Source organism: Balaenoptera borealis (genome assembly GCF_965194805.1).
Source record: "Balaenoptera borealis genome assembly, chromosome: 13".
In the NCBI taxonomy this organism is placed as follows: domain Eukaryota; kingdom Metazoa; phylum Chordata; class Mammalia; order Artiodactyla; family Balaenopteridae; genus Balaenoptera; species Balaenoptera borealis.
This window is the reverse complement of record NC_138870.1, coordinates 56774679-56800507: the sequence shown is the minus strand read 5'-3', so window position 1 is coordinate 56800507 and position 25829 is coordinate 56774679. Positions and strand designations below refer to the sequence as shown.

At 42.3% G+C, this 25829-nt stretch overlaps 2 long non-coding RNA genes across 2 annotated transcripts in view; one reads left to right on the top strand and one right to left on the bottom strand.

Moving 5' to 3' along the window:
- The first annotated feature begins 221 nt into the window (after positions 1-221).
- LOC309609592 overlaps positions 222-25829 on the top strand; it is a 70093-nt gene continuing 44485 nt past the window's right edge. Inside the window, exon 1 of the long non-coding RNA XR_014233496.1 lies at positions 222-5142. This is a non-coding gene — a long non-coding RNA (uncharacterized lncRNA). The remainder of the gene's footprint in view (positions 5143-25829) is intronic.
- Positions 6193-23152, bottom strand: LOC309609606. Its single transcript, XR_014233512.1, has 2 exons — positions 21023-23152; positions 6193-14719 (listed from the first exon to the last, which is right to left on the bottom strand). It is a non-coding gene; the product is annotated as an uncharacterized lncRNA (long non-coding RNA).

Genomic DNA, 25829 nt, shown 5'->3' with positions numbered 1-25829 from the left:
TAAACAAGTCAATCAACCAAAGTACACGAGGTAAAGCTCCGGAAATAATAATACATTTCAAAATACTCAAGTTATAAAACCCATCAGGATTTTTAAACGTTGTTGTCTTCCTGCATCCTCCAGCCGTTCAATCAATCTTTCAGTGGCTGTGGCAGCTGAAAGAGAAAGATATTTGCTTCTTATGGTATCAGTGTCACCCAGGATTTAACCTCCTGCCTTAGAGAGTCAGGAACCAAGAATGAGGCTGTGTCCCCAGTATCCCAAAGACAGTGACATTCTAAACCTAGGGACTCTGAACCTTGTATGCTATCTGTCATACATTTAAAACCTATTTTTAGGATCATGATATTAGTGTTTCATGGACTTAGAGCTTATAACGAACCTATGAATCTTTAAATAATGGTGATGACAGATGCCCATTCACTTCTTCAGCAAAATGTTAGAGAGGCAGCATAAGGCAGTTTTTTTTAGAGCACGTGCTCTGCGGTCAGACTGCCCAAGTTCAGATCCTACCTGAGGATCTATAAAATAGAGACAAGCGTAGGACCTACCTCACTGGCCTGTTGTGAGGATTCAATGAGTTAATATTCATAAAGTTTTCAGGATGGTGTCTGGCACATGGTCAGTGCTACGTGAGGGCTCATTCCATATTTGGAAATACCTCACACATGTCCCCTGTGTGCTCGACATTGTCATAAGCACTAGGGATACGAAAAGACAAGATCCATCCATGGGTGGTGGGGAAAAACAAACAAGGAAACAGATCAATGGGATAATTATAGAGTGTGTGAAGTATTAAACAAAGACATGTGACAGAGAGCGGCTAGGAGTGGAGGGAAGTGAGGAAAGGCCTCCTGGAGAAGGAAAAATTGGCAAGGCCTGCGCACTAAAAAGGTACCAAGCACGTGAGGATTCCCAGCGGAGAAAACCACTAAAGCAAAGAGATACAGCCATGAAGACCAAACAACCAACTTGATCTCAGAAAATAAACCATCTAATTTAACGTGGGGAAGGCATGTGAGTCAGACATGCAAATTAAGCCACTCAGAAATCAGGCAGGGAACATATCCACAGGGGAATCTTTCACACCCATGGGCAAAGTTTCAGAATGTATCGATGAAGTATTGATCAAGCTTGGTACTAGAGTGTAAGGATACATTTGAATTCTAATGTGATTGACTTGCAGATTTTTGCCACAGGATTTAGGAGTAGGCTTCCTCCTTTCACCCACCCATTCTCCCCTCATTAATGTGTTAATATGATTATTTTCATATGTGCTTCTAACCAAGGCAGAACAAGGGACAGGTAACTTTTTCCCCTGTATGAAATGGCCTTCCTGTATGTCTTATTTTGCCCATCTAAATCTGCTGCTTCAAGTCCTTTCTTTCAATTGCTGAAGAAATGGCATGAATTCAGGCAAAAGGATTACCTGGTCCAACCTCTCCTGTCTGAGACTGTCCTCAAATGCTAAGTTAATAACCACCTAGAATCAGGCAGCTAAGGAAGTCTTTCCGCCTTCTGCTTGCACAGCCTGATGGATGAGCTTTTGCCTTTCTGCCATCTCCAGTCCTTTACTTTGTTTTGCTTTTGACAGCTATGGACCTCGCAGAGAAGCCAGACAGGTTTAGAAACCAGTTTGGTCCCAGCAGACCTGCACAGTAGGAACTCACCTCTATACACACAGATCTGGGGCAGTGCCTGCCTGGGCACTAGGAAGTCAGCCCAGGTTCCCAGAGAGCCCTAAGACATCCAGTCTAAACAGATACATCAGTCTGCTCACTGAGAGGAGAAAGCTGGCTCTCCCAATGTAATTACAAGGTGGCTGATTTATTATTCTGAGCTTTGGTGCACGGCAGGGGTAGTGTTATTTGTGCCAGTTTTTGGTATTGGGCCAAAAGATAAAATACTTAGCTAGTCTGATTGGTTCCAAGAATCCATTTGCACAAACAGAGTTCCTGCATATGCCAATGTGTGTTCAGGGATTATGCATGTGGCTTAGTCTCTTTGGCAAAGCCCTTCCAAGAAGGAAATTACAAGTCTCCATATATTCAGAACCATTTAATAGCTGGCAAGCTACTGCCAACCACCTAAGCTACTGCCAAATCTCCTGAAGTATCTTAAAGGGTCCATCCTCGTCAGGTTAGTTTTAGAGCTAAATAAATATACCTCAAATGACACATGCTACATTTTCTCTAAAAGAAAAAAACAAAACAATTATTTATCTCTAGCCCTGGTCCCTGGCAGTATAAACAGGCTAAAACCCCAGATGGGAAAATAATACTTTATAAAAGACCATGGGGCTTCCCTGGTGGTGCAGTGGTTGAGAATCTGCCTGCCAGTGCAGGGGACGTGGGTTCAAGCCCTGGTCTGGGAGGATCTCACATGCCGCGGAGCAACTGGGCCCGTGAGCCACAACTGCTGAGCCTGCGCGTCTGGAGCCTGTGCTCCGCAACAAGAGAGGCCACAACGGTGAGAGGCCCGTGCACCGCGATGAAGAGTGGCCCCCGCTCGCCGCAGCTAGAGAAAGCCCTCGCACAGAAATGAAGACCCAACACAGCCAAAAAAAAAAAGACCATGGACAGGCATGTGTAATCACGGTCCAGGGAATGGTCCATGGAATGACAGAGACAGAGAATGGAGGTTAGAATTATAGTGCCTCCATCCGACAGCTTCGTGTCCTTCAGCAAGTTTCATAACCCCTACAAACCTCAATGACCTCATCTGTGAAATGGGAATGAAATGTTGTTACGGTGAGTGAGTGGTTCTAGGTAAGTCACCTGGCACAAGAAAGGCACTCAATAAACCAATAATGTTTCTCAAAGTGGAAGGGTCTGATGATGAATCTTTTGGATTTGGCATTCTCTATGAAACATTTTTACATTTGTGTTTACCTTTCAATCATAATTTGAAATTTATATAGCCATATTCTAGGTTAGCTGAAAGACCCATCTGGATTCAGTTTTAGGCCTCAACTTGGAATCTGCGTTTACAGTTACATTGGCAACAAGTGGTATTACTTGAATTGTCAGGAGCTCGAGAGGATAGAAGAAAATTAGAGTTGATATAAAGGAAGCATCCATGCCAAGTGAAGGCCCTTGATGCCTGTGGGTTGTGTGCATTAAGTTCCTAAGAGTTCAGAACAGAGAAAAGTGGTGGGACAACAAAGTGATCCTGTAGCCCTGGTCCCATAGGCACCAAGAGGGCACCATGCTTGTATCACATCAGTGAATAACAATCAAACTCACAAAACAATGTTTGTCATGTTTAATTAATATTTTTGTTTTGAAATTTATTGCTTTTGTAGTTTTGTTTCTAACACATAAAATTGTTTCGATTTCATGGTTGTTCGCAAGTAGTAAAGAAGTTTATCCCTGGTTAGTAAAAATAAAAACAATTCTTAGCCACAGTGGATGTTCAGGCAAATTTTTCCCCCATAGAATCAGTTCATAGAGTATTCAATTTTCAGAAACCCAGTAATAACCGGCCACTGTTAGTATAATTATGATGAATGAAATAAAGAACTTGATGCAAGGAATAAACAGCCTTATGTTAGGTGAAAAAGATATTATGATCAACATTGTGTTTAAAAAATGATGTCCAGGAAAAACAACAACATAAAGGAATATTGTAAATAATAAATGTAACATTTAGGTGATAAAATTATGAGTGATTTTTTTTCTATTTTAAAACATTTTAATTTGTCCTTAAGAGACATGAATTTCATCATTTTAAAACACATGTCTCAAAGGTAAGCAGCTCCTACAGGGTGAGAACAAAACTTGCAACGAATTCAGGCTGACTCCAGACCAGCCACCGAAGGGCAGGGGATCCCCTCCGTTCCCAGCACTTACATCCCAAGCCCCCAGACCCTGGTTTCAATAGATTCCTGCAATTTGTGCTTCAGATCCCTAAATACCCCCCTGGTAGCTCCAACAGATGTGATTTACAGGGCAAGTCTCCCTCTTAAAACACCTTTCTGGGAACTCTAATTCTCCATAGCACTGGTGAGTTCCAGGAACCATCTGTGCAGCAGTGAAGGTGGTCACCACGCCCCGCCATCTTTTCCCTTGGCAAGTCTCCAGGGCCCACCCCTGGCAAAATGGGGAAATAGGCCTCTGATGGCTCTCTTGTCTAGCACCCCTTTTGGCCACCTCTGCCTTCTTGCTGGCGTTCTTCCCCAGCCTTAGTCATTGCGCCACACCCGTACCAGACCTTCCTTGGCTGGGTTTCCAATGTTGTCTGCCCATTCCTCCTTAATACTTGCCTTGGATAATGTGGTGGGAATGCCTGCCTATGCCAGCTGCACTCTTTAAGTGCCTACGGCTAATCAGATTGCAACACACACACACATATGTATATGTATATTAAATACATATCTATCCATATATATATTTAATACCCAGGCTACCCCAAAGCACATAAATTAGTATCTTTGGAGGTCGGCCCTGGCTTTGGAAATTCTAATGTCCAGCCAAGTTTGAGAACCATCAGATCAACAGCCCAAAGCTGAGGCAATATCTCAAAGGTCTGAGAACACACACTCTGAAACCAGCTGCCTGAAATTGAATTGTGGCTCCACCACAAACCTGCTAGCTGTATAAACTTGAGCAATTGAATTTATCCCTTTCTCTCTTCATTTCCTTATTTGTAAAGTGGAGAGGGCACTGATAAGGATTTCTGCCTCATAGGGTGGAAGCAAGGATTAAATCCCATAACCCCTATGAAGCACTTAAGGTGGTCTCGCATACAGTAAGTGCTTCACTCAGGCTGCTTCTAATTGACAACAATCATTACTCATCATCCCCTAATCACCTAGCTCAGGGGCGCCCAGCGTGGCAGCTTCAGGAATAAAGGAACAGAAGCTTTTCTCTCTGGCAGAGTTGGATGTGCTCTGTAGGTCAGCAGGCTGGAGAAAGGGTTTGTGAGGTCCTCCTCTTCCTCTGAAAGGAGAGCTCCTGCCCTGAACAGACCTTTGCTGGCCCACAGTCCCCATCAGGTGCTGCGGCTAAGGATGCCAGTGGGTCATGTTCATCAGTCACCCTTGTCTGGACCCCTCCTAAGAGTCCCCGACAGAACTCTAAGAAGTGCCTGACGGGTGCTTTTCATGTGATTAGGAAACCGATTTCTGCAGCCATCTCACAGGTGAACCTGATTTTCTTTCTTTTTTTTTTTAAATTGAAGTATAGTTGATTTACAATATTGTGTTTCTGGTATACAGCCATTTATACATATATATACATGTTCTTTTTCATATTATCTTCCATTATGGTTTATTACAGTAGGACTTCGTTATTTATCTATTTTAAATATAGTAGTTTGTGTCTGCTAATCCCAAACTCCTAGTTTATCCCTCTCCCTCTTTCCCCTTTGGTAACCATAAGTTTGTTTTCTACGTCTATGAGTCTGTTTCGTAAATAAGTTCATGTGTGTCATATTTTAGATTTCACACATAAGGGACCTGATTTTCAAGGGGCCACTGAAGCCTTTGGCAACCCTCCCTGCGCCCCAGGCTTGGGGGATCCCGGGGGTGGGGTGCCCATGTCCGGTTGGGGTCTATTCCCCCACTTCACCAAACCCCGTTCCCCAACCTTCGCGTTAGAATAAACGCCCTCCCGCTCCGTGTGCTGCACACCTGTGAGTGTTTGCTTTTAGCTGACAGTGTTGGTTTAGCATTAGGCCCGTCAGGGGATGTGGTTAGAGGGCTACGATAAGGCTCCAAGCCGCTCTGTACACAGGAGGAAAGTGCCAAGTTCGGTCGTGAACACTGAACCACCTCGGGCTCTGGCTTAAAAATATCTTTACCAAAATTATGAAAGCACCACAAAAACAAAACACAGCACGAACCGTCCCTCTTCCCCAGGGCGATTTCCTTCCCCAGCCTTCTTCACCGCGGAAAGCAGCGTGGGTGTGGGAACTGGCGCTTAACTCAGGCAGGAGTCCTGTGCTCTAATAGCACTCTCCCCGCGCCTATGTGGGCAGATTCCGCCTCTCCGTGCCTCAGTTTCCCCAGCAATGAAGAGAAGGGTTTGAATGCTCTGATCTCTACTATTCCTTCCAGCGCCCCATCTCCTTAGCTGTCGCGTTGGTGAATCCATGGATGCATGAGGCATTCAATCACTGAGCACGAATATGCATCAGGCAGTGTGGGAAAGAGAAAAGAGACCAGAGCACCCTGGGAGCAAGTGTGTAAACAAACAGGCACGACCCAGGGTTTTGTAAACACATGCTGGCAACAACATACGTTGAGGGGAAAGATGATTTTTGCAAACCAGGAAGAGAAGGTGATTCTTTTTTTTTTTTTTTTTAAAGGGGAAGAGGAGGAAATGAGGAGCTTTTTTTTTTTTGATTGATTGATTGATTGATTGATTGCTATGTTGGGTCTTCGTTTCTGTGCGAGGGCTTTCTCTAGTTGCGGCGAGCGGGGGCCACTCTTCATCGCGGTGCGCGGGCCTCTCACTGTCGCGGCCTCTCTTGTTGCGGAGCACAGGCTCCAGACGCGCAGGCTCAGCAGTTGTGGCTCACGGGCCTAGTTGTTCCGCGGCATGTGGGATCTTCCCAGACCAGGGCCCGAACCCGTGTCCCCTGCATTGGCAGGCAGATTCTCAACCACTGCGCCACCAGGGAAGCCCCAGAAGGTGACTTAAATTGAGGGTTGAGTAATGGTTAGGTGCTCGCCAATGTGGGACAAGTTGTGAAGGGCCCTGTCACAGGCAAAACTTCAGTCAAGGCTGAGATGCAGCAGGGACTGGTGGGCTGGGGAATTGCAAGCCCCTCAGAGAGTCAGAGACCTAGATTGTGAGGGTGTGTGTGTGTGTCTGCGTGTGTATATGTGTGTTTGTGTCTGCGTGTGTGTATGTGAGGGGGGATGGGATGGAGAGACCAGGAGAGATGAAAGCTGTTGGATAACAGAAGAGAGGAAAAGTGAGTAGGGGCCACATCAAAGATGTATGATATAAAGGAGTTTAGAGTTTAGCCTATAAACACAGAGGAGCCAATCACAACCAGTTGTAAGCACAACCCAACCAAATCTGAGCCAATGAAAACTTCATGTAAAATAGTTATATATGCAAATGCTTAAGAGATTAGAATAGGTGCTTTGTTTCACTGGCCACATTTTTTTTCATTTTTTAAATATTTATTTATTTATTTATTTATTTATTTTTGGCTGTGCTGGGTCTTCGCTGCTGCGCGCCGGCTTTCTCTAGTTGCGGCGAGCAGGGACTACTCTTCGTTGCGGTGCGCGGGCTTATCTTTGCGGTGGCTTCTCTTGTTGTGGAGCACGGGCTGTAGAGCGCAGCCTTCAGTAATTGTGGCGCATGGGCTCAGTAGTTGTGGCTCGCGGGCTCTAGTGCGCAGGCTCAGTAGTTGTGGTGCATGGGCTTAGTTGCTCCGCGGCATGTGGGATCTTCCCGGACCAGGGCTTGAACCGGTGTCTCCTGCATTGACAGGCAGATTCTTAACCACTGCACCACCAGGGAAGCCCCCGGTTTTGTTTTGTTGTTTTTTGTTTTTTGTTTTTACAGTTAGATAACAAATGTGCAAGCAGTGGTATAATCCTGTTTCCTTGCATGCTTCTTAAGTGACAGTACTTGAGGTTTCAGGACGTAAGTTTACAAGTGATTGGCTTTAATTTGCAGCCTTCTTCTTAATGCCCCTTCCATTTAGATGATGCAGATTGAGAAACTATCATTCCTGAAAGCTTTCGAGATTAATTCCATTGTGTTCTTACCACTCTCCGACTGTCCTGTCTCCCTCTATCATGCATTTTTCTTCTTTTGTGTGTACCTTGATTATCATCTGGCAAGCGGAGATTATACCATGAATATTTTATAAGCCCATAGTGCCTGCGCAGAAGAGGCTATTAATAGCTGAAGGACTTAAAGGAATATTCCCACACATGTAGCACAGGCCTGGCATGGAGCAGGTGCATAATTAGAAGAAAGTACATAGGCTACAGGAGTCAGAAAGAGCAGGAGTTTAGCCCTGACTAGGTCACTTGATCATTAGTGGTCCTGAGCAAGTCATTTCACTCTGAGCCTCAATTTCTTCATCTGTAAAATGGAGTTAATAATATAGTTAAAGGATTTTTTTTAAAGATAAAATTATACCTCTCGTCCAGATATGAAAGGTACACATGCTAAAGATTTTCTTTAACAGATAAATGTTAAATTGGTTCAAAGGAGAAATAAAAGAAGCATGGATATTCATGGTGTAAATGAACATTGAAATAAGTTTACAAACAGATAGAAACTGGCTTTTTCTAATGGGAGAGGGAGGAGTGAGTGGAGAAGCCAATTTTGCTCTATCCAACCAGTATATATTTGTATACCTATAGACAAGAATCCTTTGCATTGCTATCTGTTATCGATAACCTACAGAGTAGCAAAATAGCTTAAGGGCAATGCAAGGCTCAGAGCCGCCCTCTTAGAATCAGAATGAGATAACTTGAAAGAGTGTGCACTAAACAATGCATGGTTTTCCACTGAAGCAGGAACTTTTCTCTATAACACCTAGCTGGCATCCTCTTGTTGCCAAGAGGATTAGATCTCACGAATGTGGAGCACCTTGCATAATTCTGAGAATATACCAGTTTCCCAGCAAGTGATAACTGGTTTTATTATTATTAATATAAGCTTTGAAAGAAAATTGCTTCTTGGGTAAGTTGTTGCTCATCCAACCAGAATCTGTATTCTTTCATCACTATTATCTAACGGCATCCCATAGAGTGCTGGGCACTGGCTTGGTACTTGGTAGATTTTTGAATGAGAAATTTATATTAAGGATGACACGCTGATGAACTGTGAAATAGATTTTTTAAACAATTGGAGATTAACCTTCTGAGTTAGGAGAGATGGCAAGGGAATCTAAATGACTGCTGCAATCATGTTCTCTTTCTGAAAGGCAGCGCACCTTGAGCCCTATTCGTGTAAAATGATGGTGGTTGAACACTACTGTGCCGCGACCCCTTCCCACTGGAGGCCAGTGTGAGTTGTATTGAAAACGAGCATTTGCTTTACCCTGGCTCTAAGTCCTTGTTCAAGCACAGCTCTCGCTGATGCCAGCTAGATTTTCCACTGTGCCTGCTATGACATCCCAGTTGCATTTTCTTCAAAGAACCAAAACCAAATTATGATGGTACCATTGTCACTGGCAGTTGAATTCTTGTGGGAAGCAGACTAAGGCAAACACACTCTGTTTCCTGAACTCACTCCCTTTTAAATGATATGGAAGCAAAGAGGGAAGGGGAGCTCAGTAAAGAGAGTTTGTACGTACGTGTGTGCACACGTATGTGATTAAATAGTAGTAACAAAACCAGCCACCCCAAATGTAAAATGATGTTCTTTGCATAAAGCTGAAATAATTTTTTGGTGGTAAAGAGGGACATGGGATGGGATAGGGATAAAAGTTGGATGTATCTTGGAACTGTCTCTGGTTTTAGTGGTTTGGACCCAAAAGTGGTTTTATTTGGCTGTTTCTTCTTCTCCTTCTCCTTCTTCTTCTGTCTTTCATTTTAGAAGGGTAACAAGGGACCATTCAATTTGTACTTAGCAGTGAACTTGACTTCTATTAATTTTCAAGAGCTAGGGAAAGACAGAAAAAAATGCCTTTGATTTTCTTATGCTGGACAGAGTCTCTGGTGCCCCAGCCCACATTGCACCCCTTCAGGCATCCTGCTTGGGATTTGGAGGACTGCTGGCCTAGAGACAAACTTAATTTATCCCTCCCACAGCTGCTGATAACTCCTCTGTGCATAGAAAGAGCTCTTTGGGCAGAAAACTTGTCTGAGGACAGGTATGGGCCAGGTTTGTAGGAAAGGAGTGATGTCTTTAATCGGAAAGCAAAACTCACTGTGGGTAAAGGCAGGGCTAGTCTTTTGATTGAGGGGCTATCTACAATTATTTCATGAGTTTCTGATTAAAGACCCATTCTGCCAAAAATAACTACGCTTTGCAAGAGAATGCCAGAAAGTCCACAATTTTGAGCTTCAGTTCTGTGACTTAAGTATCTGTTAATTTGCAAGGATGCATGTATCCAATTCTTTCTTGAAATCTCAAGGAAAGAAATGACCATCTAATCTAGTGATTTTTTAAAATAAATTTATTTATTTATTTTTGGCTGCGTTGGGTCTTCACTGCTGTGCGTGGGCTTTCTCTAGTTGCGGCGAGCGGGGGCTACTCTTCGTTGCGGTGCGCGGGCTTCTCGCTGCAGTGGCTTCTCTTGTTGCAGAGCACGGGCTCTAGGCACACAGGCTTCAGTAGTTGTGGCATGTAATCTAGTGATTTTTAACCTTTTATGGATTATGGATGCTTTTGAGAACCTGAAGAATTCCACACCTCAGAAGGATTCTCACATGCACATCGTGAGTTGGACTTTTTTTCGCCCGTTGCAAAGAACAGAAGCCGACTGTGGCTAATTTAAGCACCAGAGGGATTTGGTGGAAGGAAATGGATTGGGAGAGGAAATAAAGCTGCTTTGGGATCTAGGCAGCAGGAACTCCTAGTGGGCACGATTTCGTGTGTGCTGCCAGTGGAATGAATCAGATCAAGTCATTTCCTCCCTCGCTTTAATCACGATTCCCCGAGAGGAATTCTGTTTGGCCTAGATTAGACCCCTGGTCCCTCCACGGCTAAAGGAAGTGAAGCTTATTGACCGGCAGTACCATCAAGATAGGACACTATTTGGAGTGAATCAAGGTCCTAAAGAAAAATCAAGGTCCTGAGTTTACCAAGAGAGGAGAATGGGCAAGCTAAAACCACAAATGTCCACTAAACACACCTACTCACAGCAGTCTGCATGTCATGGGGATAGGGGAGACATGGACCTTTGTCATGGACCCCAGCTCTAAAAACTGGTATCTAAAAACTCCTGATGAGGCTACACCCTATGGCCAATATTTAGATGCCTTCTTCAACATACTCTATTTCCTGAGCATATGTGTATTGTTGGAAGACCTAGAATGAAAGAAAATTGGGCGGACCTGATAGAAAAAAATGAGGATGAAGATACTAAGAACTGACAAGAAACAAATTAAAAAGCTGAGAATAGTAAAAACGAAGTTTTTCCCAGACCTGATCCTAGATTAAGTCATCTCCATGTAAAGAAGAAACTACTCTTAACACCACCCACAGGCTCTTACACCAGGGATCTGCTGTACATGCCTGGGGCCCAGGGCCATTACAGTGACTAAAGTCCCAGGGAGGATGATCAAGAGAGACCTTCTACGAAGGTTGATGCCCTGGAGTGAGTGGTGCTACAGAATCAGGCCTTTGGGCTTGACTTCTGATTTCCCTGGAGTGAGTACATCACCAGAGGAACCCGTGATGGGGGAGGAGAGTCTCTCGCCCATCTCAGCAGGGATGTGGCATGACCTGGATCTGAGATGGCCTGGGACACAGACCCTGAGGACCAGCGAACACACTGAGCATCTCTAAAACTGCTTGTTTTATACATGGCTATGGGCTATGTGGAGAAATGAGCTTCTCTTGGATGACTTCACCATTTGAGAGCTTTATAACTCAGTTCCTGAATAGGTGGTGCAGATACCCTGTGAGGCCCACTGTGATGTTTTTGTCCCTTCCCACTTCTCTAGGTGTGTCCCAAGCTCCTCTCACCCTCACACACTAATCTTCTACATCTACAGGAAGCCACACTGGCCTCCTTTCCAACTCCTCATCCTCTCTGAGACCTCAAGGCTTCATCACACATTGTACCCCTGCCTGATGTGGTCTCCCCCAATTCCGGCTAACTCCAAACTATTTCTCAGACTAAGCTTAAAGTTTATTCCTCACAGAAATCTTCACTGATACAAAGTTGATCAGGCCCCCACCCATCAGCCTGTACCGTTTTTTCATGGCACTTCCCATACTGGTAAAGTATTTTGTGTTAATCTATTGTATCCCTGTCTCCCTAACCTGGGAAACTCTGGAAGGGCCATAACTGTCTCATTTATTTTGTAACCCCAGTGCCAGGAACATGACAGATGACCATTAAATATATGTTGAATAAATACTGCGCAGAATTATATTGAAGAAAAGGAGCTATCGAGGACAAGTAGTAAAACAAAATTGGTTAAGTTAGTAAATTTAGAGAAAGACGTACATGCTAACGAGTGCAGAGGTGGAAACAGATACAAAACATAAGACACTGGCAGAATTGTAGCATATCTTCCATTCTTTCAACCTCAGGAATGAAGGGAGCCAAGAAAGCATATGGAATGTAGCCAAAAAGAGTTAAGGTTTTAGTTAAAGCTAAAAGCTCATGTATCACATTTGGTTGCCCTGGCAACAGAACCACCATCTTATGATAATGACATTATAATAGGAGAAAGCAAATACAAATAAATTAACAACTTATCAGAAATGGAGCAACAAATGGTCCAGTTAGATTCACCTTTGGAGATTCTAAGGTGAAATCTTAGAAAAGACTCTGTGCTGCAAAGGATGCTGTCCTAGAACTTGAATTATGTATAAAAGGGTTAAACCAGGTCTTAGAATCTGACAAACCAGTTTTAAACTCTATATGGGGAAGCACATAAGGCTACGATCAACTAAGATGGTTTTAAATAACAGAACAAGATATGAGACTCACTGCATATGTCGGTTATCTTTTAGCACAGTTATGGTGTAGAACCCACAACCACAAAGCCTCAGGGGCTTAATACAATAAACATTTATTTGGGCTTATAAGCTTATGGGTTGGCTGTGCAGTTCTGGTGATCTAAGCCAAGTGTGGCTATTTTGGCTAAGCTCGCTTGTAAGTGCAGCTGGTGAGTTGGCTGGGTACTGGCTGGTCTAGGATGGTCTCAACTTGGATTGACTCTATCCTGTATCATGTGCTCTCTTATCCTTCAGCACACTAGCCTGAGCTTAGTCTCACAGTGAGGGCAGAATTCCAAAAGAGGGAGTAGAAGCAGACAGGGTCTCCTGATGCCTAAGTTTGGAACTGGCACACTGTCACTTCCACAACATTTGATTAGCCAAAGCGAGAGGCAAGCCCAATCCTGATCAAAGGGTGGAGAAATACATTCAACTTGTTGATGCAATGAGCTGCAAAGTTACATTGCTAAGGGCATGGTTACAAGGAAGTCATTAATCATACCCGTCAATTCAATTAACCTACCATACCAGAAATCAGCTTATTATGAAACTGTAGTAACTAATTCAGTATAATATTGGTATAGAAATAGATATGATGTAATATTATAATCCAAAAGAGACACACATGATAATAAAATATCATAACAGAGGTGGCATTGAAGATTCTCTGGGGAAAATGATAGACTATTAAACAAAAGGTGCTATGATAATAGATTATCCAATGGGGGAAAAGTGGATCCTTACTTCACATCATACACAAAAATCACTTCCAAGTTTATTAAAGCTCTAAATGTAAAAAGCAAAGCTTTAAAATTTTAGAAGAAAATACAAGAGAATATCTCTACAGCTTGAATGTTGGGAAAGATTTCTTAAACAAGACACAAAAGGTACAAACCATAATGAAAATGTAGATAAAGTCAATGATATTATAATTTGTATTTTCTATGCAAAGCAAACCAGCAAACATTGAAAAGAAAAGCCCCAGTCTTCAGGAAGATACTTGTAAAGAAAAGATTCCTATTGTGGTATTGAGAGCTAATTAAAAACTTTTCAAAATCAATGAGAAAAAAATGTCAATAGAAAAAAATAAATGAACACTAATGTGCAGAGGAAGAGGCAATTCACAGAAGAGGAAAGCTGAATGGCCAATAAGCATGTAATAAAACTATTGATCTCATTAGTAAATGGGCAAATGCAAATTAAAACCATAATGTAGTATCATTTTACAATCACTAACTTGGTGAAGATGTTGTAGTTTGACAATATTAAGAGTTAATGAGGAGCCAGTGGAACTCCCATACACCGTGGGTAGGAACTGAACTCAGCATAACTACTTTGAAGAGCAATTTGGCAATATCTAGTAAAATTGGATGTGTACATACCCTACAACTTCACAACTCTCTATATATATGTCCTAGAGAGAAGTTCTCATATTTTTCTCAATTTATGCATGAGAATATTCATTGCAGAATTATTCATAATAGCAATGTCTAATCCTAAATATCTATAAATAAAAGTATGCTTAACACATATTGGTATATTTATACAATGGAATACTACACTACAGTAAAAATGAATGAACTAGAGGTAATATATCAAGATGGATAAATCTCACAAAGATAATGTTGAACAACAACAAAAAAAAGCAAGTCCCAGAAAGGTATAAAGAATAGGATAGCAGTTATATAAAGTGTAAAGACATGTTAAACCACACCATACCACTTATGAATACCTACATATGTAGTAAAAGCATAAAGATAAGCATAGGAATGATCCATAGAAATTCAGAATGTCCTGGTAGTTACCTCTAGGGAGACAGTGAGGTTATAAAGAAGAGAATGTCATTGGAAAAGGAACACAGGTTTCAACTGTATCCACAATGTTTTATTTCTAAAGCTGGGTGATGTCACCATGAGTGTTTTTTTATGTTACTTTCCATATGCTGTTTGTATGTCTGATGTTTAATTGAAAAAATAAGTAGATATTTAAGAGCCTTGCTGTGAAAGAGAAAAAGAGGTGATGGGCTAGAAGAGCTTAACTAATGTTAGGATGTTACCTCCTAGGTATCCTCCTCCGTGGGTCTCCTTGTTCTAGTTTCTCTCTCTGGCCCATTAGAATTCGCTCTGTAACATTAGAGATAAACAGTAGCAGAAAGATTTCATGCTTAAATAAGTTTGAAAAGTGCTGGGTTAAACAAAGTTAAATAGAGTTCTTTTCTGCAAAACTTGGAGTATTTTAAATGCTAATGTGTGCCTTGAATCTCTGAGCAGGAGATAGAGTAAGCAACCTTTCTCCCACTTGAGTAACCCTGGAACCATTTCTTCATACGGCATTGACATGCAACAGTTTCCATAAAATGTATTTTGGGAAATATGCCCCTCCAAAATTTCATCTTCCTGTTGTCTGCCTCTATCACCGTGTCTCAGTCTGCCGACAAATTCCACTTCCTTTTCAATGTCTTTGTCGTTTCATTTCCACTTCTCCACACATCTCTCACATGGCTTTGTCCCCCTTTCATGGAGGCAACATGGCATCGTGAAAGGAATACTCAGTGTGTAATCCTGGCCCCAGTACTTCTTAGCTGGGGGACCCTGGTTTCTGTGCCTTGATTTCTGTCTCCTCCAAAATGGAGAGAATAATCAAATCCCTTAACTCACAGGAGAGTTGTGAGTATTGAATTCATACATATAAATTGCTTGATCCTCTTCTGAACTTACTAGGCGTTGACTATGATGTATATGATAAGGGGAAAATATAAGTTTATCTATCTTAAGAGACTAATTTTGGAGACTATATTAGTCTGCTAGGGCTGCCATAACAGAGTACCAGAGACTTGAGTGGCTTAAATAACAGAAACTTAATTGTCTCAGTTCTCGAGGCTAGAAGTCTGAGATCAAAGTGTCAGCAGGGTTGGTTCCTTCAGAGGGCTGTAAAGGAGAATCTGTTCCAAGCCTCCTCCAAGCTTCTGGTGGTCTGCTAGCAGCTCTGGCATTCCTTGGCTTCTGCTGCATCACCCCAATCTGCATCGCTGCCTTCATCCTCTCATGGCTTCTCCCTGTGCACACACCCCCAAATTTCTCCTTTTTATAAGGACACCAGTCCTATTGGACTAGGGGCCCACCCTACTTCAGTATGACTTCCCCTTAGCTAATTTCAGCTGCAACGACCCTTTTTCCAAATGTGGTCACATTCTGAGATACTGGGGGCTTTGAATTCCACATGTGAATTTTCAGGGGACACAATTCAACCCCTACCAGAGACCAATTAAAATGACATCTATGAGAGTGTTGTTACCTTCTTGTGAGGAGTTACAAAATGTAAGAGTCTGTGCTTGTCACAAGTTACCACATCTTAAAGCACCTAGTAACCTACTTCATTGCAGCACACAGCCAGAACTTGGCTTGACACAGCCTGGACCATTTGGGGAGTGATGTTAACAGAGCTTGCCCAGGGACTCTTTAAAGTGAGTTCTCTGTTTGGTTCTAAATCCATCCCCAGCTAATGGAGAAAAATCTGTTCTGTTAAGAGTTACTAGATACATGGGGTTTGGGTATAAAAGGAGCTCCAGCAGTATGCAGGGAGATTAAATCATTGCTTGGAGGCAGGGACTTGATGAAATCTCCCAAATTAGCTGGGCTGTTCCATGGTTAAACTGAACAGAGGATCCAGCCTTTCTTATGTGCCAGCTTGTGCTATGCTCGCTTGCCCCAAAGGCATGTGCTTTCTTAATGGGCTACTTTTACAATATCATTTGCTCTAGAGACAGATTCAGAATGACATGAGGCCACCTCGAACCTAGCAAGGCTGTCATGCCAAAATGACCTTGTCCTTAAGGGGAAGCAGCATAGCACGGTGGTAAAAACCATGAATTCTGAAGTTCAACTGCCGGGGTTTATGCCCTGGATCTAACTGTGAGATTTGGGGCAAGAGACTTCAGCGACCTTCACCAAATAACCATACTCACCTGACACCTGGCAGCTTTGAGGGTTAAAGGAGCTAATCCAGAAACAGAACCGTGTCTGGAAAGTAGACTGTAGTCAACAAATGTTGGTTGCTATTACTCTCGGTGTAATGAAAGAACCTCAAAAAATCACTCTGAGATCATTTTTTTCCCTTTTAAATTGTGAAAAGGAAAAATAATGATACCAACAAACAGGGCCACCTTCATTTCTGTATATTAACTTCTAGTTCCTAGGACACCTGGAGTGTGAATATAATTTTGTATGGTGCTCTTTTTAATGTAAGCAGTGTCTGTGTTCCTACAGTTGTTCTAATTAGCTGTATAGGATTCTGTTGAATTAATGCACCAAATTTTACCTAACATTTCTCTTATGGTTAAATATCTGAATTTTTTGCTTTCGTTATGTTAGGTACCACTGACTAATATCACTTTGTACAAACCAGTGAACTTTTTCTCATTAAGACAAATTAACCAGGACAATCACCCTTAAGCCTCTACCTCAGTCTCTTTGTTTCAATTTAACCCTCCTCCATATCGTTCTGACCTGAATTACCTTCCTCATAATCACTTCCGCACCTTCTGTTTCCCAAGCTCTAGTTACGAAAGCCAAATCTCCTTCACTACTTCTTATTCTCCCTCTGCAGATCTCCAGGCTCCATGCTGTTCCTTGCTGGGTCATGTCACCCTGGATCTACTCATCTCTCCCTCCACTCCCCCCTCCATTGAGCTCACAATCCTCTTCCAGGGACATCAAATAAGGAGACCACAAGGTTAGGGCCATTTGGCATATCCTGTACTCCCCTTCTTATGCTGTGCGTGTTCTCAGAATCTAAAAGGGAAACAATATAATTCTCTCTAAAGCATCCTTCTTACTGCTCTGTTCCTGTCAGACTCCTATTTATCCTTCTACGCCCAACTCAATGCACTAACCCCCAGGCATAGATCACTTATCCATCCTTACTGTTCCCAGGGCACTTGCTATGTATCTTGGTATTCTCAACAACAAACAGTGATTGCATATTGTAGATAAATAAGTCAGTGATGGGCAGATCTGTGTATGAGAACTTAGAAGCTTCTTAAGTTGCCTGTTTTGACATGATTGGATAGGAGTACAATAGTTAACAACAGGGACTTTGGAATCAGATAGCCTTGATTTGAATATTAAGTCTACAGTGTGCTAATTAGGAAACTGGGAAATGTAAGCCAACTTCTCTGCAAAATCCCATCTCTCTGCAGATCCCCATCTGCAAAATGGGATCATTCCTGTCACCAGCTTTCTTGGACAGATAAGACATGGATTAAATGAGTTAATAGATGCAAAGCACACAACAAGCACGTGGTTTAAATGGCAGTTTGTAATACTACCAGAAAAAAAAAAAAAAAAAATGCTAGAAAGTCAAACCGGCCAAAACTTTTGTCCATCCCACTGGATTTTGTCAGTGGACCCCAGGTTCTCACCTCAAGATGTAAATGGGGGCAGTATCATTAACTTATTAGGAGGACGGAATAACCCATGTTTTCAATGAATTTCCGGTATTAATGTTGATGGGTATATTCTGCTCTGGTCTCTCACTTTTCCTTGCTTACTCTTATCAGGATGCTTATTTAACATAAAGGGCTGCGAAAAGCACACCCCACCCTCTCCGGCTCCAACTCCAGGGCTTTTCCACAGCTGCTTTGTTGCCTGAGATTCATCTCATTTTTTTTTATCTTTGAGTCGAGGCTTGTTTCTAGCCAGTCTCACTAAATGTGTGAATTCAGCGTGTGATGTGGAAGGACTGACATATCAAGTCATGAACAAACATAACTCGCTGGTTATGACCAATAACTATAGCTAACGTAATAAAAGATTATTGGCTCCAAAGAAAGGATCACCTAGAGGAATTGTTGTGAGTGAAGGAGGAGGCACATAGGAGAACATGGAGATCTAGATGGCACTCCCAAAACGTGCCCCTGAGCAGCAGGAGGGTGGTAGACTGTGGGCATCTCTTAGGAAAGGAAGGGAGCGCAAAAAATGGGGGGAAAGGCGGACAGAGGAAGCGTGGTAGCCCACTTCAGGTTTTGCCGGGGATCAGCCTTCCTGTGCCCAGCGCCACTCAACATTCATTTGTGAGGTTGGTGAATGGGCTGCAGGCCTTGGGGGAAGCCAGAACCATCAGGGTTGGATCAGCTTGGAGGCCTTGGTAGCACTGGGCCAGACCTTCCAGGGGCAAATAAAGATGTGCCCACTGGCCCTAGGAAGGCTCTAAAAACTTGAAGCTTTGCATTTGATTAAGGTTCATAAGATACAAGATAGAGTATTAAAATGTAAAAGGCTGCTAGGAAATAAAACCAAAGCAATGCCAAAGAATTTAATCTAAATTCAGACACAAAATAAAATCCTAACTCTGTTTGCTTGGCCCAGATGCCTGAAGCATCTTGAAAGAAGGCACATTTCTGCACCTGAATAATGTTAATCTTGGATTTAGAAAAAGAGTGAATATGGAGAATTTGGAGATTGCTGAAAATCACTTCTGATTACAATTAGATAGTCTAGAAAATCAACCAAATATGAGAAAACTGCAATGTAGAAAACACAATACAAGAAAATAATGATGATAACATTTATTATGGTACTTTACAGTTGACACAAAGCTTTTTACCTGGTGAAGGATGCTCACGGATTTCCACATAATACGCATGTGTGCAGTGTGGTATGAGGCTGATTTTCTCCCCTAAGGAGTTTACAATCCAGTAACAAAAGAAAGACATGTATACAATGTAATACAAATTGGCTGATGATAAGGGCTATATAAAGGTAATAAATTTTGGTTGTTAAGGAGTAGGCTACACAAAGGAAGCACAGTTTAAAATGTACTTTGAACTTTTGATAGGTGGAGGTGTGAGACAGGCACTTTAGCAAAGAAAACATCACGTACTAGGGCAGGAAATGGAAAATTGCAGCATGTGTTTAAAGAATGACAGGAAATGCAGGAAGGTAGACTGTAGTCGACATCTGTTACATTTGCCTGGTCAATATCCATTCTCTATTCTCTTCATGGTGGTAACTGTTTCCTTTGGGGAAACCCATCTATTCTCAGTGTCTGCAGAGTGGAGCTGACCCAACTCTTGGGGTCAGGGCAGGTCCTGTGATCATCACTCGACCAATCACTACCTTCCATCTCCCTGGATATAGTTAATACTTCAGAGTTGGGTACATGACTGAAGTTATCCAGTGTCCCAAACTTAATCCCAGCAATTTTGTTGGAATTTTAAGAAAGAGTCATTCTCCTTCCATGAGGTTTGTAGCTGTAAGAATGATGAAAACCTGGCATTTCCAAGGGTCTCTTTGAGCAGAGTGCCTACCACAGAGAAAGGGCAACTCTTTTATGTGCCTGGATCTTGTTGTGTCTAAAACAATCTGCCCCTCAACTTTTCAGATACAGGAGACAACACATTCCGCATTTGTTCAGCCAGTTTTCATTGTTTTCTGTTGCTTGTAGCCATAAGAATCGTACTGCATAGCCTAGGACCCATTGGAAAGAGCCTTGAGTGCCATGTCGTGGGATTTCATTCTCTAGTCAACAAAAAGTCACAAGCTGTTTTAGGAAAGGGATGGATTTGGAAATCCCATACCCAAACCAGCTTGAAGGCAGTTTTACAGACAGGGAAACCAGGTAAGCGATTTTTACAAAGGCAAAGCCAGTGGTAAGCATCATTGGCTTTTTGTAAGTTCCCTTTGTGAGTTGCATGGAAGGATCATTGTCATCACTTCTGAAGTTTAGTGTGCACTAGCACTTTTCTAAGCACTTGCACACACATTAACTCACGCATGTCAACCCTATGAAAAATGTCCAGTTATTAACACTCACAGCAACTCTGTGAGGAAGGTCCAGCTATTATATTCCTCATTTTGCAGAAGATGAAATTGAGGCATGAGGAAATTAACAAATTCCCAATGTCCCACAACTAACCAAATGGTAAAACTAGGATCTGGATCTTGGGAGTCAGGTCCCAGAGCCTGTCCTCAAAGAACACAACTGCCAACACCAAGAAGTCTTGCAAACACTAAATTCCCTTCCCAGTGACCCATTCTTTCCTCCCACTAGCCTAGATGTCCATATTTAGAATCACTTCTTTGACCTAGAAAAGGAAGTTGGAAGTATTATTTCTAGAATGCCCTTGTTACACTGTTACTTGAGTAGGAGAATAAGATGCTGGCCTTTTCCCATTAAAACATCAACAGAGCTTTAAAGGGGATAGGTAAGTTTTAAAGAGGAAAAATGTGGAGAAATTAGGATGTTTTGGCACTACTCTAGGAAATGTGACTTTTCCCTGATATTGGCAGAATGGTATCACGTGTATGGGTGAGGAAAGAAGGGGCACAGAGAGAGACTTTGCCTTCTAACAAAAATCCCATATATCCCTCAAAATGCAGACTTCTGTCAAAATTCCCAAAAGCACATTCTTTCAGTGCTATGCTTACTTCCATAAATGGCCCTTGTCTGTGTTGCTTCAGTCAGTCCCTGGATACGAGGAGATGAAGTCAGGCCTCCCAAGTACTGTCACTGTCAAGTACCTTCTCTCTGCCAGACCTTCCCACAGCCCCAGATGGTCTAGCTTCTCCTTCCCTGTCATTTCCTGAGGGGGTGGGAGAGAGGAAAGAGAAAAGAGGCAAGAAGCATAGACTTTGCCAGTACCAGCCCTGCATCTCACACAACCCACCCAGCCGGGCTGGTCCCAAGCAAACCATGGGTTGGTAAGTGGTTGCAGCTTGGCCCCATGCCCACGCCTCCCTGCCTGCCCACCTTCCCCTGCAGGAAGTACCACCCACTTCCTCCCACCTCAGGCTGCCAGTTCCATAGGGGTTCTCACTATATCCTCATTACATTGATGTAAATGATTAATGAAACGGAGAAGTGATGCCCTCCTGGGTCACTTGGGTGATCACACTAATGGGAGCATGTTGAGGGAGAATTCAAAAGAGGAGGCATCATGACTCTGGAGTCATTCATTCATTAAACAAATATTTATTGAGAGCCTAGAATATACCAGCGACTATTCTTGTTGCTGGAAACAGGGCAGTGAACTGCTGTCTTTGTGGAATTTTATTCTAGTGGGAAAGACAACCAATAAACAAAGCAATAAATATACAAGCTGGTGTCGGGTGGTAGAAAGTGCTGTGAAGAAAAAGAAATCTGGATAAGGGTAGTTAGAGAGTACAGGATTTCAGTTTAGGACGAGTCGGCAGGGAAATCCACACTGAGGACGTGGCGCTGAATAAAGTGAGACCAGTGAGCCAGGTGAAAATCGGAGTGAGGATCATACTAGGCTAAAGGAAAGGAAGGAGGCAGAATCATTGTTAAAGATAAGGAGGCCCAGGTGGCTGGAGCACAGTGATGCAGCAGAAGAGTCATCGGGAGTGAAGCTGGAAAAGGAACCACGGCCAGATGAGAATTGTGTATTATATTCTTCAGGTGATAGGAACCCATTGGAGGATTTGGCACAGAACAGTGATACGATGTCCTTTAAGGGATGCTTGAAGCAAAAAAAAAAAAAAAAAAAAAAAAATAAGAGGACAAGCGTGGAAGCAGGAAGGCCAATCGGGAGGATTTGTAGAATTCCAGGTGAGAGAGGAAGGTAACCAGGACCAGGGTGATGATGGTAGAGGTGCAGAGAAATGGTCAAGTTCAAGATATATGTTGAAATTAGAGCCTTAAACCTCATTTGTTGCTGTGTAGTGGAAGCCTCTGGTGACTGTGTTACTTGCCTGTGGCTCCCCTCTGATTTCAGCCATGGCTGTGATGGACAGTTCCCAGGAGCTCACCCTCACATTGTGCCATGTCTCCAGAACCAAAGGAGCCCTCTTGGCCTGTAGGCAGGCACACAGGGAGTGCAGGCTGGGGGAACCATTACACTGGCATAACCCTGAACCAAGTAGCTGCATAAACTAGCTATATAAATGCTCCAGCCTCCTGTCTTTCAGGAGGAAAATTCTAGAAGACATTCCATATAGTTCTTCCAGCCTACATGGGTAACCTTAAACACACCCCCTCATATAAACTTCTTCTCCTCACTTGCTCTCCCTGCTCTGCCATTCCTACCTCCTAGGATCACCTCCCAAATATACTACCTTCACTCAGTTCCTTGCTTCAGTCTCTGCTTTGGGGAACTCAAACTAAGATAGAGAATTTGCCCACTCCACCTATTCCTCACTTGCCACAAAGCCCTGCTCCTCAGCAGCCATAGAGATACAACCCTCATATACTGGTTTCCAATCTTCTTCCAAGGATCTATGAGCCTAACAACCAGAAACAGAGCTTTTCCTCAACTCCTCCAAAACATCCGTCATCCATTCCCCTTTCAAAGGTCAACATCTACATCCTTACTTGTAGACATTCAACTGAAAACAATTGCAAAAAATAACAGTAATAATAATCAGGGACAGCTTCCAGTCAAGAGAATATGGGATACTGTAAAGAAGACATAGTCTCAAAATACAGAAATGACTTCGTAATGGACCTGAATGGACGCAATTGTCAAGTTTATAACTGGTAAAAGGACAGGGATATAGCTGACTGACAATTCGGCCAAGAGATAATATGCTTAAATGAGACTTGGCGGGCTTCCCTGGTGGCGCAGTGGTTGAGAATCTGCCTGCCAGTGCAGGGGACACGGGTTCGAGCCCTGGTCTGGGAAGATCCCACATGCCACGGAGCAACTGGGCCCGTGAGCCACAATTACTGAGCCTGCGCGTCTGGAGCCTGTGCTCCGCAACAAGAGAGGCCGCGATGGTGAGAGGCCCGCGCACCGCGATGAAGGGTGGTCCCCACTTGCCGCAACTAGAGAAAGCCCTCGCACAGAAATGGAGACTCAACACAGTCATAAATAAATAAATAAAGAAAGAAAGAACGTGAATTTCTTTAAAAAAAAAAAAAGCAAACTGGGCTATTCATTTCAGTAACAGTCAAGTGGTCTTAGTTTGCTTTCAATTTCCAAAAAAAAAAAAAAAAAAGAGACTTGGCAAGAATCACTTAAAGTGCTTTGGCTGGTAGGCTCTGAGTGTTCTTTATTAGAAATGACTATAGACTAAAGAGAGATGAGACACGTGACTAATACAAAGCAGAAGAAATCCTTAAATCAAAATTGACATTTTAATAACTATGCTTTAAATAAATCTCCCCTCTGAAGTCCTAATGTTTAACAGCTGCAGATAAATGTGACACCAGGTGAAGCTAATCAAAAAGTTTAATAATGCAGGAAACAAAAGAGGAAAAAGGAAACTGAAACAACCCATTTTCAGTCCCCCCAGGATTTCAGTTTCTCTCCTTCTTCTGTCCTCCCACCCACCCAGCAACCTAACACCCTGCAGGTGGGCAGCCTCTTGGCTAAGAACTATGGAGCCATCCAGACTGGGTTCCAATCTCAGCTCTGTCATGTTTCATCTCTGTGTGCTGGGCAAGTAAACTTCCAAGCCTCAGTATTCATGTCTATAAAATGGGACTAAACCACTTGATAGAGTTGTTCCAAGATTTAACTGGGCTAATACATGTGAAGGCAGAGTAAGCACTCAATAAAATGTCAGCTATTGCTATCACTACTACTACTTTGCTAAAGGAACAGAAGAAAACTAGAGGAAACGAAATAAAGAAGGAAACACAGGTTGACAGAAAAGAGAATAATAGAATGGAGAAAATACAAGAAACGTTTAACAAGGACCTAGAAGAACTAAAGAGCAAACAAACAATGATGAACAACACAATAAATAAAATGTAAAATTCTCTAGAAGGAATCAATAGCAGAGTAACTGAGGCAGAAGAACGGATAAGTGACCTGGAAGATGAAATAGTGGAAATAACTACCACAGAGCAGAATAAAGAAAAAAGAATGAAAAAAATTGAGGACAATCACAGAGACCTCTGGGACAACATTAAATGGACCAACATGTGAATTATAGGGGTCCCAGAAGAAGAAGAGAAAGAAAAAGGGACTGAGAAAATATTTGAAGAGATTATAGTTGAAAACTTCCCTAATATGGGTAAGGAAATAGTCAATCAAGTCCAGGAAACGCAGAGAGTCCCATACAGGATAAATCCAAGGAGAAACACGCCAAGACACATATTAAATAAACCATCAAAAATTAAATACAAAGAAAAAATATTAAAAGCAACAAGGAAAAAGCAACAATTAACATACAAGGGAATCCCCATAAGTTTAACAGCTGATCTTTCAGCAGAAACTCTGTAAGGCAGAAGGGAGTGGCAGGACATATTTAAAGTGACGAAAGGGAAAAACCTACAACCAAGATTACTCTACCCAGCAAGGATCTCATTCAGATTCGACAGAGAAATTAAAACCTTTACAGATGAGCAAAAGTTAAGAGAATTCAGCACCACCAAACCAGCCGTACAACAAATGCTAAAGGAACTTCTCTAAGCAGGAAACACAAGAGAAGGAAAAGACCTACAATAACAAACCCAAAACAATTAAGAAAATGGTAATAGGAACATACATATCAATAACTACCTTAAATGGAAATGGATTAAATGCTCAAACCAAAAGACATAGACTGGCTGAATGGATACAAAAACAAGACCCATACATATGCTGTCTACAAGAGACCTACATCAGACCTAGGGACACATACACGCTGAAAATGAGGGGATGGAAAAAGATATTGCATGCAAACGGGAATCAAAAGAAATCTGGAGTAGCAAATCTCATATCAGACAAAATAGACTTTAAAATAAAGACTATTACAACAGACAAAGAAGGACACTACATAATGATCAAGGGATCAATCCAAGAAGATATGACAACTGTAAATATTTATGCACCCAACATAGGAGCACCTCAATACATAAGGCAAATTCTAACAGCCATAAAAGCAGAAATTGACAGTAAAACAATAACAGTAGGGGACTTTAACACCCCACTTTCACCAATGGACAGATCAACCAAAATGAAAATAAATAAGGAAACACAAGCTTTAAATGATACATTAAACAAGATGGACTTAATTGATATTTATAGGACATTCCATCCAAAAACAACAGAATACACTTTCTTCTCAAGTGCTTATGGAACATTCTCCAGGATAGATCATATCTTGGGTCACAAATCAAGCCTTGGTAAATTTAAGAAAATTGGAATTGTATCAAGTATCTTTTCCGACCACAATGCTATGAGACTAGATATCAGTTACAGGAAAAACTCTGTAAAAAATACAAACACGTGGAGGCTAAACAATACACTGCTTAATAACCAAGAGCTCACTGAAGAAATCAAAAAGG